We start from the raw sequence: 13,174 nt of genomic DNA, 5'->3' as shown, positions 1-13,174 counted from the left end.
AAAGATCTTGCAAAGCAATTCATCATGTGTATCTTGTAGAAAAAAGGGGTATCATTTTTGGTAGAAAATGTCTTGGTTGGTCAAATGGAGTATAAGTCCTCAAAAGTCTAAATAGCTATTTTCAACCTCAAAGGACTTAGATGATTGGGTAGATTTATAGTTATCTCAATACATATGTACAGTGAATCATGTAACGATTTGATTTGTGCATGCACAACTTTTCTAGTTCTTCTTTAACATTTTCCAATTTATTGTAGTATATAGGGGATAAATGAGAAAACACCATGTCAAGATAATTTTTTAAAGGTTTGAAAGTTAACATTTTCAAATTCACTTATATAACACTTTTTTTGATAAAAGTAATTAATATTTTATTTTCATTTTGTACATGTATAAAGAATGTACATAAGTCTTTCAAAAGTTAGTGTTGTCCTTATGGATTAAAAATTTCACTCATACCTATCTAAAACAATTGTCTACTATGATTAAATTATATAATTCACTATTTATAAACACAGTTCTAGGAAGATTAAATAAGTTAAAATGTATCATCTCGGAAATGTTTAAGTAAAAATTTCATTAATTTTTTTTTAAAGATGTTTTAATTTATTTTTATTTTATACATATCTCAAAAAATATTGTCTTCGAATAAGAAATTTTATACTTACTAGTAAAAACTTCATTATAAGTATTTATTAGTGTAAAAATAAATAAAAATGTTTACCAAATCAAAATTAGTTTATGCATAAGTTATTTTGTCAAATATTTCATTTTTTTTTTCATTTTTCATTTTTATTTATACATAATTGTTAATTTTAATTTTAGTTAACTTTACTCACAATTTCACGAACAAACTTAGTTGTTGAACTAATGGAATTGGATAAACTGGTGATAAGACAATTTTTTTTTTGAAGAAATTCATTTTATATTTTTTGTTGTTTGACTCTGCTAGAAGTATTTATGCATAAGTTTGTCTAAACATATCTCTAACATAATATAATTAAGCAATTTATATTTTATTCTTCTAACGCTGTGAGCTACAACATTTTTAGTCAAAATTTATAATTAATCAGTTTTGACAATATATGGTCCTCTATTCCGTTTTTACCTTGCAATATAGTTTGGTTCTAGAATAACATCTAAAAAAAGTAATTTTCAAAACTTTTCAAAAATTTACAATTAAAACTATTGTTAATAGTTCTTTAAACGTTGCAAACACATTTTTAAAAAGGCAACTTCTTTGAATATTTAATTCCTTTAATAAGAAATTTATTTTTTATTAATATTTCTCAGTACGTTAAATTTTGGAAAAAGAAATGAAGACCTTTCCCTCAATAATGCTCATTGTAGCATAAAATTGTTCTAAGGTGAATATAATAATCCAGGACAAAAGTAACCTTAAGCTTCATCTAGACGAGCAATATTATATATATATAAGCTATATAAAAATGAAGTCCATATTCCATTATGAGCTAGCACTTTTCAAGCAACTATGCTACTTAATTCGTCTGGTTGAAAACAAACGTATATTGATTTAATATAATTTAAAATAATGAAATCAAAAATATTGTTTCATCTAATACAAAATAAAATTAATATTCCTTGGACGAGTCTTAGGCAAGTTCATCTGTAGTGATCTTGCTTGAGCGAGTTTGGACGAGTTTTCAATGCTTCAAATTTGTCTTTTCTTCTTGTCTTTCACTTGTTCATTATTCTTTAGCCCTTTTACCTCAATTTTTTTCTAAATTCCTGAAACTAACACAAATTTGGAAATAAATAGTTCATAGTCATCTTATAATCCAAAAATATGTAAAAAAAAAGTTAAAATTCCTAAATTAGAGTTTGATTTATAACTATTTTAATAATTAAAGTCCATAAGTGTATCTTTTTGTATGAAATATAACTGAATTATGACACTTAGCAATCTTATGTACTTTTTAGAGTTTGAAGTAGCTCGAAAAGAAACTGAAATTCATCTTAGCCAGAGGAAAAACTCTTAAGACCTTATTAAAGAAATTGGAATGCTTACATGCACTCTCATGCCTACTCCTATGATTCATTCTTCACGACTTTTTGCAGAAAAGGGTCACAAGCTTAATTAAAAAGATTCATCCTTCTATAGAAAACTATTGGACGTCTTATTTACCTTATTACTTGTCCTGATATAGCTTTTTCTATCAATCATCTAAGTTAATTTGTTTATGCTCCCACGAGGATCATTAACAAGCCATTTTGTTTCGTATTCTTAGATATTTGGAGGGTGCTCTTGGTACCAAAAAATTTCTTCACAACAACAATATCATTAAACTAAAAGCTTACAGTGACTCTGATTGGGCTACTTGTCACAAACTAGAAAATCCACCACAGGTTTCTCCATATATCCCTGTGAATCCCTTCTTCAAGATCTTCAGGTGCCTTATCTCAAGCTTGTTCTTCTCTACCATGACAATCAATATGATGTTTATATTACATCCAACCAAGTTTTTCATGAAAGAACAAAGTACATAGAAATAGATCGTTACATAGTTCGCGAAAAAAAAAATGAACAATGGATTACTCAAACTTATTCCCACCATCCTTTCCCTTAAAGCAACAAATATCTTCACCAAGCTTCTTGCTCCTATTGTCTTTAAGAACCTACATTCCAAGCAGGGAATGAGAAATATTTATTCCCAGCTTGATGGGGGATTGATAAACTATATTTTATTTTTAGATTTGTCTTTTTTGTTTGGCCCCTAGTTTTGTGTTTTTGGATCGTTTATGTGTATGTGTTTGTGTTTGATGACTTTTCTAGGCAAGTGCACCGCGTTGTTAGAAGTAATAATTTGTCTCTAAGGACGGATATCAAACCCATAAGGAAAAGTTGAATAATGAAGTAAAAGATTCACTAAATAGAAAAGAAAATAATAAAGTTGGTTGGATTTGTTATGATGGCAATGATTAATAAGAAAACAAGGCAAAGAGTTTGTTGCTTCAATTGGAAAAATAGGGATTGGGGTTCATTTTTTTTCACTCTTTTGTATTGCATGACAATATTGTGTCCTTTGATTGATATTGATACCAATATAAAAATTATTTTTATCGATTCCTCGCATATGAAATTATTAAGATGCTTCCTAAATATCGATTCCTCCCATATTTATAAAAACTTCTTATCAATAAGATCAGACATTGATAGCAATTAACATTTCAAATCTATTCTTAGCATTCAAATATGTTAAGCATTATCATTTGGGTCAAAAACTTAGAAATACTTTCCAGTCAAATCTAAATTTTGAGATCAAGGCGAACAAGCATTACTAACAAAATGATAGATGATTGATCGCTAGAAACTTGGATGTCACACAATCCCCAACTTCGAACTGAGTAGGCGAAGATGCTTATCTAACAAAGTTTACCAAAATTTATGAAAAACAAATCATCTACATTAAAAATAGTAATTACAACTTTACTTATTTAGATCACAAGTTCAACTATGTGATTAATATAAAATTATTTAGAATATTGAAAACTTTGAGTAAATGTATTTTATAGTTATTTTTTAATGAAGAAAAAAGGTTGTATTTTTTATGAAATATTTTTTCTTTGTTCAACTCTTGTAGACATTAGTCCAAAAATCAATTAAAAAATAATTTTATTCATAAAAAAACACATTAATGATAATTAATGATATTTGCAAGTCCCACATTGAGCAAAATATAAATAAGCCAAATCTTTATAAGCATCTGACAAGAACGTCAGTTCGCCGAGTTGGGTAACGCCAGCTTGTGACTCAGGTGAGGGCAATATGGTGGTGGGATAGAACTATGGCCTCATTTGGTTGAGCTTTGATTGCGAAATGCAGGCCTACCCACTCCAAGTTGAGAGTTGAACCATGGGACCTAAGCGAAGGCTTGGGTTTCTTGGTTCCTAAAGTGGAGGGCACAGCGTGAGGCTGGATTCACAGAGTAGATTAATGAGCCTGGTTTTCTTAGACCATCACTTTTTTTTTAATTTTTTATGAACTCATCACAGTGGTCTTCAATTCATAAGGTTAGTTGTCGTGTATGCATTCTTTATTGATCTTCCCTTTATACTTTTGTGCCTTGTTATGTGTGTATGTGGTTAATACTCCTATGTGAATACAAATTATTAGAAATTTTATCTTTCACAAAGTTGATTTGGGAAAATTGAATTGCTAGAAGTTTACTTATATTTCATTTGCATCGCTATATAGGAATTGATAATAACATTTTGAAGTTTTACATATCATTCTTACTTTTTTCATTCTCTTAAATGTTGTTCATATAACACTATGCTTTATCTGTATAAATGTTCTTGATAGTGTGTAGTTTGTTGATGACCACAGTGATTGGCATTCGTTCACTAGGTGGATTTGCAGAGCAAGACATTCCAATTTGCATCAGAGACACAAAGCAATCCTCAATCAAACCTTTAGTCGTGGCTTCAATCTCATTGTTTCTCCTTATAGCTTTCGTTTCGTACTCAAATTCTTCACTTTCCCCTTCAAACTTATTCAGAGACTAATGAAGGATCAGTTATATCCATGACATTGTTAGGTAGAGCCATTGCTACAAACTACTGAGTTCCCGTGCACCTTCAAATGCTTCATTTGTAGGTCTTTTTCCTGTGAAAATCTCCAGTAATAGTATCCCATAGTTGTATATATCTCCAAGTGTAGAAGGCTTCCCACCCATACCATACTCTGCATGTCAATTATTAGTTTGTCATTTTTAATAAATGTAATATAATTTACAGTTTAGCACTTTGAATTTTGAATAACACACCCGGAGGGATGTAGCCAATAAAACCCCTTAGGCTAGCTGACATAACTGGTTGTGTGGATAACTTGCTTGATTCTTCAAACAGAAATGTAGCTAATCCAAAGTCCCCAACATGGGAAACCATATCATTGTCAAGAAGCACATTGCTTGGCTTTATGTCACAATGAACAATTGGAGTTTCACAGAAGTGATGGAGATATTCCAGTGCACAAGCAACATCAATAGCTATGTTGAGTCTTTCAGTGAATCAATGTCTTATTCTGAAAGTGCAAATTGCTTAAAGGATGCAATGTAACCAATCTTCTAGACTTCCATTAGGCATGTACTCAAACACTAGAGCTTTCAAGTCATTGCCTTGATGATCAACTCCTGATATGGCAGTTATGATCTTCAGAAGGTTGTGATGCTTTATGCTTCTCAGAACTTGGCATTCATCAATGAAGCTCTTAGATGCTCCTCTCTGTTGAAGGTTTAATACTTTAACTGTACCACTAGATTCATCACCTGACAGAGTTCCTTTGTATACAGAACCAAAACTTCCCGAACCAATCAGGTTATCCTGTGAAAATCCATCAGTGCACTTGGTAATTTCTGAGTAAGAAATTTTCAATTCCAAATCCCTTTCAGTAGTTGATGTAGGAGTTTTCTTTTTTGATCTTTTAACTATGGGGAGCAGTTTAAGAAAACATGATAGAATTAATAGTAATACAAGCGCACAAGCTATAGGGATAGCCACCTTAAGAGCAAGAAGTCTTCTTGCCAGAGAAGCTTTCCTGACAGTGCATGCAGGGAAATTTAGTTCTGGGACACCCCCACATAGCTTGTTGTTGCCATATAATGAAAGGGAAGTAGCATTTTAGAATATTCCTTTCTTTGGTATTTCACCTTCAAAATTATTGTATGCTTGGGATAGCAATAACCCATCACACCCTCCCTAAAACTGGATAAGCCGCTTCTACCAGTGTCTTGCCTTAAGGACACATAATCAGACAATCCTGTGCTGGGGAGGTTAACCCCCACACCATCTGGGCCTGAAACCCAGACGATGCCAAGCCATACTAGCCTGATCCTGGGGCTATCTATTCGAAAGAGCTAGAACTTGAAGGAAGACCTCCTTCCCATAATGAGAGTTGAAAGGGGATCTGATCCACCCAACATGTAAAGAAGGCATGAACAATAGATAGGGCATATAGGGAATGGAATCAACAATTGAATAAGTGATGACTTGGGTTACGGTTTGAACCAACCTGGAAAGCCTTGCCGACACACTCATTGACGAAAAGGGTGTGGGTTGAGAGAAGGAAACTTCCTTATCGTAAGATCCAGAACTTTCGCTCTTCATTCACATCGTTTTCTCATGAGTTGGGCGCAAGATTTAGATGCTAGAGCTCAGTGAACTCCCCAAGAAACTCAGGGATCTTACCAGACAAGTTATTTCGTGAAAGATCTATGTCAAGTGAACCTCTCAAATTGTTTAAAGTTTGAGGGATGTTTCCATCAAAAGAATTTCCCTCCAAATGCAGCTTTTCCAAGCTAATGCAACTGCCAAGAGAAGATGGAATGACTCCAAAAAAGTTGTTCTCAGACAGCACCATCTCCAAGGTTATGTAGCTCACTCACTTCAGCTGGAAGAGTCCCTAAGAAAGCATTATGAGATACATCTAAATATATTGCTAGTGAAGAAAGGCCAATAACTTCAGCTGGTTGGGTGCCACTGAGTTTGTTGCTATAAAGGTTGAGTACCAATAAATTTTGGCAGTTTCGAAGACTAGAAGGGATGCTTCCCTCAAAGTTGTTCTCCTCCAGAAAGAGTTTTATTAATACAGACAAATTTCCCAAGGAGGATGGGATTCTACCTGAAAATTTGTTGACATTCAGATACAATTCTCTCAGATTTTTCAGCCTACCTAATGCATCAGGAAGACTACCAGTTAGACGGTGTCCTTCCAAAGCTATGAGGGCCAGGTTAGCAAGATTGACAATTCCAACAGGTATATTTCCATGTATTCCATTGAAATTAAAGGAAAATGTGTGCATTTGGCTTGAGAAATTAGCAATTGCTTTAGGCAATACTCCACCAAAATTATTTACTCCTTGACGTAAAACTTGTAGAACAGTGCAGTTAACCAAATAATCAAGAAAGCTAACATCATCTGTTTTCCCAGTTCCCAGTCTGTTGTGTTCAAAGCTAAGTCTAGCTAATTTGTTCAAGACCCCTAAGTTCGTTGGCAGTGCTCCAGTGAGACCATTCAAGGAGAAATCAAGAATCTCTAGTTTTGATGCATTCAACAATAATGCAAGGACAAATCCTGTGAGATTGTTGGCCGCACCAACAAATACTTGAATGTAGGAAGAGTAATTCCAACATCAGCTGGTAAGTTCCCATGAAGATGGTTTTGAGTAAAAGTGAAATAGTATAATGAAGATTTGTTATAGATTGAAGAAGGAACTGAGCCAGACAAGTAATTCGCATATAACACCAGATATGTCAAGCTTGATAAAAGGCCTATCTCGTGTGGTATGCTTCCAATGAAGTTGTTTAACCCAAAGCTAATTCGAGAGAAAGAAGAAAGGTTTCCTATGAATAGTGTAAGAGTGCCTCCTAGTCTCAGTTGCTCAAGATTAAGGTCCATGATCCTTCCATTGGAGATGTTGCATGTGATTCCTATCCAACTGCATTGATGGATGGAGTCATTCCAACTTCCAAGAGCTCAAAATTTTGAATGGATCTTCTACTATCCTACTCTTGAAGTCAAGTAAGGCTTGCAAATCAATTTCATTTCCGGCAGGAGTTACTTCAAGAAAATATTATATATTAATTATGGAATTATTTACTACAACTTTTTTTTATAACATGATATTTTTTTCTTGAAATGTAATAAATACAAATTATAGTTAGTAAAACTTAAGTATTCCAATCTATTTCTGTAAATACTATTTTTATATTTATTTTAATTTTCTATATTTATAATTAATTATTTTGAATATATTTATTATAAAAAATAATATTGATGTAATTTTTTAAAACCCTAAACCATATATAATATATAAATAAAATCAATTTATAATATATAAGTGAAGATAATTCTCAATTTTACAAATAAATTTGTGAGAAAGTTAGACTTTAATAATTTTAACTATAAAATCAAATTATTTAATTTTAATATGAGTTGAATTGAATTTCATATGTTAGTGTAATTAAATTTTAACATTATATTATTATTGATTTGTTCTCTAAATTTTAATTTTTATCTATATTTTTTTAATGTTTGTAGTGATTGAAGAATAGCTAGTATTGTTGTGGAACCTTGATGGACCATGGTCTCTCTCCAGATCTAATTTAGTTTTAACAATCTGTGAAAACTCATTTAATGAAGCTGTCTTCTGCTATCATTTCTAGTCATAGATCTCTTCTTCTTTTCACAATATATATATATATATATATATATATTAAATATTTTATTGTTATAATTTTTAGACGTATAAAATGCTTATTTAAATAATTTAAATTATAATAATAACTAAATAAGAAATTTAAAACTATACATTTAACTAAAAATATAATATAATTTTAAATTATATTTTTTACATATTATTATAATTAAACACTTACTATATAATTTATTTAAAACATGGTGGTTAACCATTTTGAATTATTTTGCAACATTAGTGTCATAAATATGTTTTAAATTAAGTCAATTTAAAGAAAAAAAAACTTAAGTAATTTTTTAATAATTCGGAAGTCTTTTTTAGATTTGTGATTAGCTTTTTGGATTACATCATTTAAAAGTCTTTTCTACTTATGAGATTAGTTTCCAAATTATGTAATCTCAAATATATCTGAATCACATAATTCATAACCTACTCTCAAATCCAGAAAATACTTCTGAATTATGTCATTCAAAATACTATTTTTTATAATATCTTTCGGATTACATAATTCGAAAGTTATTTTTGAATTTGAGATTAACTTCTAAGTTATGTTATCCAGAATATATATATTTTTTAAATTGCTTATGATTCTATAAACCTGGAGAACATTTTCAGATCCAAAAAATATCTTATGAATTCGAAAATGTCTTACAAATAATATAATTTGGAATGTTTTTAAAAAATGAAAAAAATGAAAGACATTCAAATCAGTAACAAACCAATGTAAGAAAAAAAATAAAGATCCTTGGGGTGTTAGGGTGAGATAAAATGAAAAAAGAAAGAATGTAAAAAAGGTGTGTGAGATTTTAAAGATTAATTTACTTTTTATTAAAAGACAAAAAAGTATTTTCACATTTAGTATAAGGTGCCACAAGAATGTAAGGAGGTACAGGAAGAGGCAGCCGAAATATCGGTCAAATAATAAAAGTGTTGGGTGAAAATATTAACATAAGAAGTTTAGAGTTTAAGGTTTAAGATTTAGGATTTAGGATTTATAGTTTAATTAGTACATGAAATTTTTAGGGTTTAGATACCAACGGAAACATAATTAGTACATGAAAGAACAAAATCAATAGGAAGTCGTGATTTCCATATTTTAGGAGGCAAACTCTTCCTCCACCTTTTTCCTACACATTCATTTTTTTTTAAATTTCCAACCTTATCCTTCTCGGTATATTTAGGATTTTGTATTGATAGAGACTGTCATGGTTTATTCTCTATTTTTATTAGTATTTAATTTTTTTTATTATGTAGAATTTGATATTGTTATTAACAAAATATTTAATCAAATCTCTTAATTTTAAAAATGTAAGGATGTGACCCTTTAGTAGATTGATATTTTTCTAAAAGTTTAGAATTGTTGATTATAAATTCTATCATGTATACATTAAAATCATCATTATATATATTTATTAATTATTTTCCTTGTTATTGAATAGAAAATGATTAGCATTATTGTGTTTGATTGAAATGTTTATTAGTAATAAAAATAAATGAGATAAATAAATAAAGAGTAAAATTAATAAGGCAAGTTATTTAAAAAAAAGTGAAAGTCATGAACCAAAAATCTTACTTAATTCATATACTTTATGATTAAAAAAATAAAAGGAAGTTGACAAAAATAAAGAAAATTATAATTTCCTATTTTAAATAACACTCACACAATCTAGTTTAAAGATAGACGTATATCTTCTTCGTATATTTAATAAAATGGTAACCACACTTCGTTATAATTTTTAAATGAACATTTATCTTTCCTATATGTTTATCGAATAGATATTTTTAATGTTTTTAACAAAGTGACGTTCTTCGCCTTATTTTATTTAAAAATAACATATATTTACTAGAACTTATATATAAAAACTAAAAGCTAAAGTAATAAAATATAGAAGAATTAAATGAATTAATAATAGAGAAATTCTTTTAATTTTCTCAAATGATATTCATACATTGTTGGAAAAATCATTTAAAGGAAAGTTTGTATTCAATCATCACAAGATTGGTGGAGTAAATGAAACATTACTCTTGTTATTATATGTATCCATTATTCTATTTTTCTTCCTTATACCTACACCTCCACATGTGAGTGCTCCTCATTAGAAGCAAAAAAAAGTTGAGTTTTTTATTTTGAATTGTGCAATTCAAAAACCTCTTCAGATAAGGCAACACTTTACTCAATTTAAAATTTATTTGTTTAGCGATCTTCTTCAACAATTTGAATTGTACAATTTATAGTGCATTTCGAGTTTGAGTAATTTAGAATGCATTTTGGGATTACATAATTTGAAATATTTTTTCAAATTCCACAATTTAGAATATATTTCTAAGTTAAGAAAAATGCATTATGAATTCTAAAATGCTTTTTTATGTTGTATTTTATTTGAGGTAGATGTGTCTAAAACAATGGGTGAAGTCTCTCAACCCATTAAAGGTTAGAAAACCTTACTTTGTAGAAGAGATCATGATGTGACCCTCTAATGTGGGTCATGCGTATGATAATGTGTATGTAGAGAATGTACTTGCATAAAGAGCCCATAATGTGGAAGCATTTCATAGGAAATTATTTGACAACCGTGTTTCATTTTACAACTCAATAAATATTAATATTTTAATTATTTATAGAAATTCATAGTTTTGTTAAAACAATTCTAACTTTTTGCGTTTTGCGTGTATTTTCATTAAAAAGTTTTTCTTTTATTTTTTTCTATTGCAAATATTAATATTTGTTATGATGCTGGTTGTCAAAATATTAGAACTCGTCCCATGGACAAAATATGAAGACATTTGTAATCTCGAATGAGTTATTAAGGTTGTAATGGGGAATCTTGAGGAGTTGCTCTTCTACAATGTTTTTTTTTTTATCAGCAATAAAATAAATAAATAAATAGGGACCACTTCAGGGGTGGTCCAACCCTTATACAGAAATACTTGACATCAGTCTTCTATTAGAACGCCTACCAAATTAGCAAAGGGATAACCATACCAACGCTAACCAATGTTAATGAATCAACCTCATACAAGCCAAAGGATTTAAAACCCAACTAGAATAAGGGAAATAAGCGGAACGAGATTTTGCATAAATCCAAGACCATACCTTTACTTGCACCGAAGCGAACACTTCAGACACATCTGCCATACCTCTATTGAAGATGACCGAGTTCCTATGTTTCCAGATTTCGCTCACAATGCCAACCCAAATTGTACCCCAAACTTCGTTACCCGAAACAGAAGCCTGACTCATCCAGAATTGTGAAAAATTTGACTTAGGATCATTGTGAATTACAGACGACACACCAAGCCACTTAAAGCACAGACACCAGACACGCCAAGCAAACCTGCAAACAAAGAACAAGTGACAAGATGACTCCTCCTCCTCCCCACACAAACAACACAAGAGATTTTCTACCGCCACTCCGCGCCTTACCAAGTTAACCCTAGAGGCAATCCTATTCTCCAACACCCTCCAAGCAGTGAACAGAGCAGATGGCAAGGCTTTGCACCTCCACAACTTACTATACACAGGAGAATACTCCCCTCCTCTAACCCGCCTTACCTAAACATAGGCAGAGTTGACTGAGAAAGTTTGACTCTCCCCAATCTTCCAGACCCAACTGTCCGCCTCCCCAAAAACCAACTTCACCTCTTGCAAACTTTGAAACAGCTGTTCAACCAAAGACTTCTCCCAGTCGAAAAAGGATCTACGCCAGTCCAAATTCCACACCCATTCACCATTATACCAATACCCAAGCTCAGCCATTTTTGCGTTTTTAGCCGAGCTTAGAGAGAAAAGTCTCGGAAAAACTCCCTTCAAAGTGCCACAGCTCAACCAACTGTCCTCCCAAAAAGAAATCTCCTTACCATCCCCCACTTTCCACTTAAACCCATCTTCAAAACTTCTACCCCAACCCTCTGAATCCCACACCTCCTTCAAATCTTTCCACCAGAGAGAGCCCCTACTAGACTTACCGCCTTCTCTCAAACTTCTCCAACCACCATACTTAGAATCAAGAATCTCTTTCCACAAACCTCCTTTATCCGTACCCAGTCTCCAAATCCACTTTCCTAATAAAGCCAAGTTAAATTTCCTAAGATCAATGATTCCAAGACCTCCAGAATCCCGAGGCTCACACACCTTATCCCAAGAAGCCCAAGCGATCTTCCTTCCATCAGAGCCCCACCCCCAAAGGAAATTCCTTTGGATCCGAACTAACTTGTCTGCCACCACAGAAGGAAGTTTAAATAAAGACATAAAAAATAACGGGATTGAAGAAAGAACAGACTTGATTAAATGTTAGTTAATGTTAGTTTTGAAACAACAAACAATCAAAAACCATGTTGTTTTATTCATTGACGTAACACAAATTGCAAAGTATGAACCCCAAGAGAGAAAGATCTTACATGATTATTTTATGTGGCATTATGCAGTTGGGTATCGTGTGACAGAACATTCTTCTCGATTTCTTTGATCTTTGAGTCCATAGGCTTCCCTTTAAGAAAATTTGAGTACCATTCATCAGAGAGCTTAGGTTGCCTCCTTAAGTTTGGATCATTGATATCAACGTAATATAGGCCATAACCTATCTCAAATCCACTCACTAACTCGAATACATCCATGAAGGACCATAGAAAGTAACCTTTTACACTCAGTTTTTTTGGGTGTGCAGAGAGACACAGTGAGGTATGTTTTCACACTCAATAATAGGTTAAGTGGGTTGCTTCTTCCTGCACCCTATAGGTTGTTACACTACCCCATAAATATTTGAAATTCCAAAAATAACCTTTTGTAAAAAAGTTAAAAAAGTTTGAAGTGTTATGTATCTTCCAAATTATATAATTCATAAGTCTTTTTCGAATCTAGGATTAGCTTCTAGATTATGTGTACCTAAATCTTAAACCCTAAAAAAATATGGAATAGATGAGGTGCTTGGGATGTGTCGTGAGACAAATCAAAAGAAGGG

General features: G+C 31.6%; 1 pseudogene; it reads right to left on the bottom strand.

Annotated features, from left to right (window-relative positions):
- Positions 1 to 4,285: 4,285 nt before the first annotated feature.
- LOC137824627 (uncharacterized) lies at positions 4,286 to 12,830 on the bottom strand (annotated as a pseudogene).
- Positions 12,831 to 13,174: the final 344 nt, after the last annotated feature.

The sequence above is a fragment of the Phaseolus vulgaris genome, chromosome 8, assembly GCF_051622355.1.
Source record: "Phaseolus vulgaris cultivar YP4 chromosome 8, ASM5162235v1, whole genome shotgun sequence".
Lineage (NCBI taxonomy): Eukaryota > Viridiplantae > Streptophyta > Magnoliopsida > Fabales > Fabaceae > Phaseolus > Phaseolus vulgaris.
The sequence above is the reverse complement of the archived record's forward strand: the minus strand, read 5'-3'. Positions and strand labels throughout refer to the sequence as shown.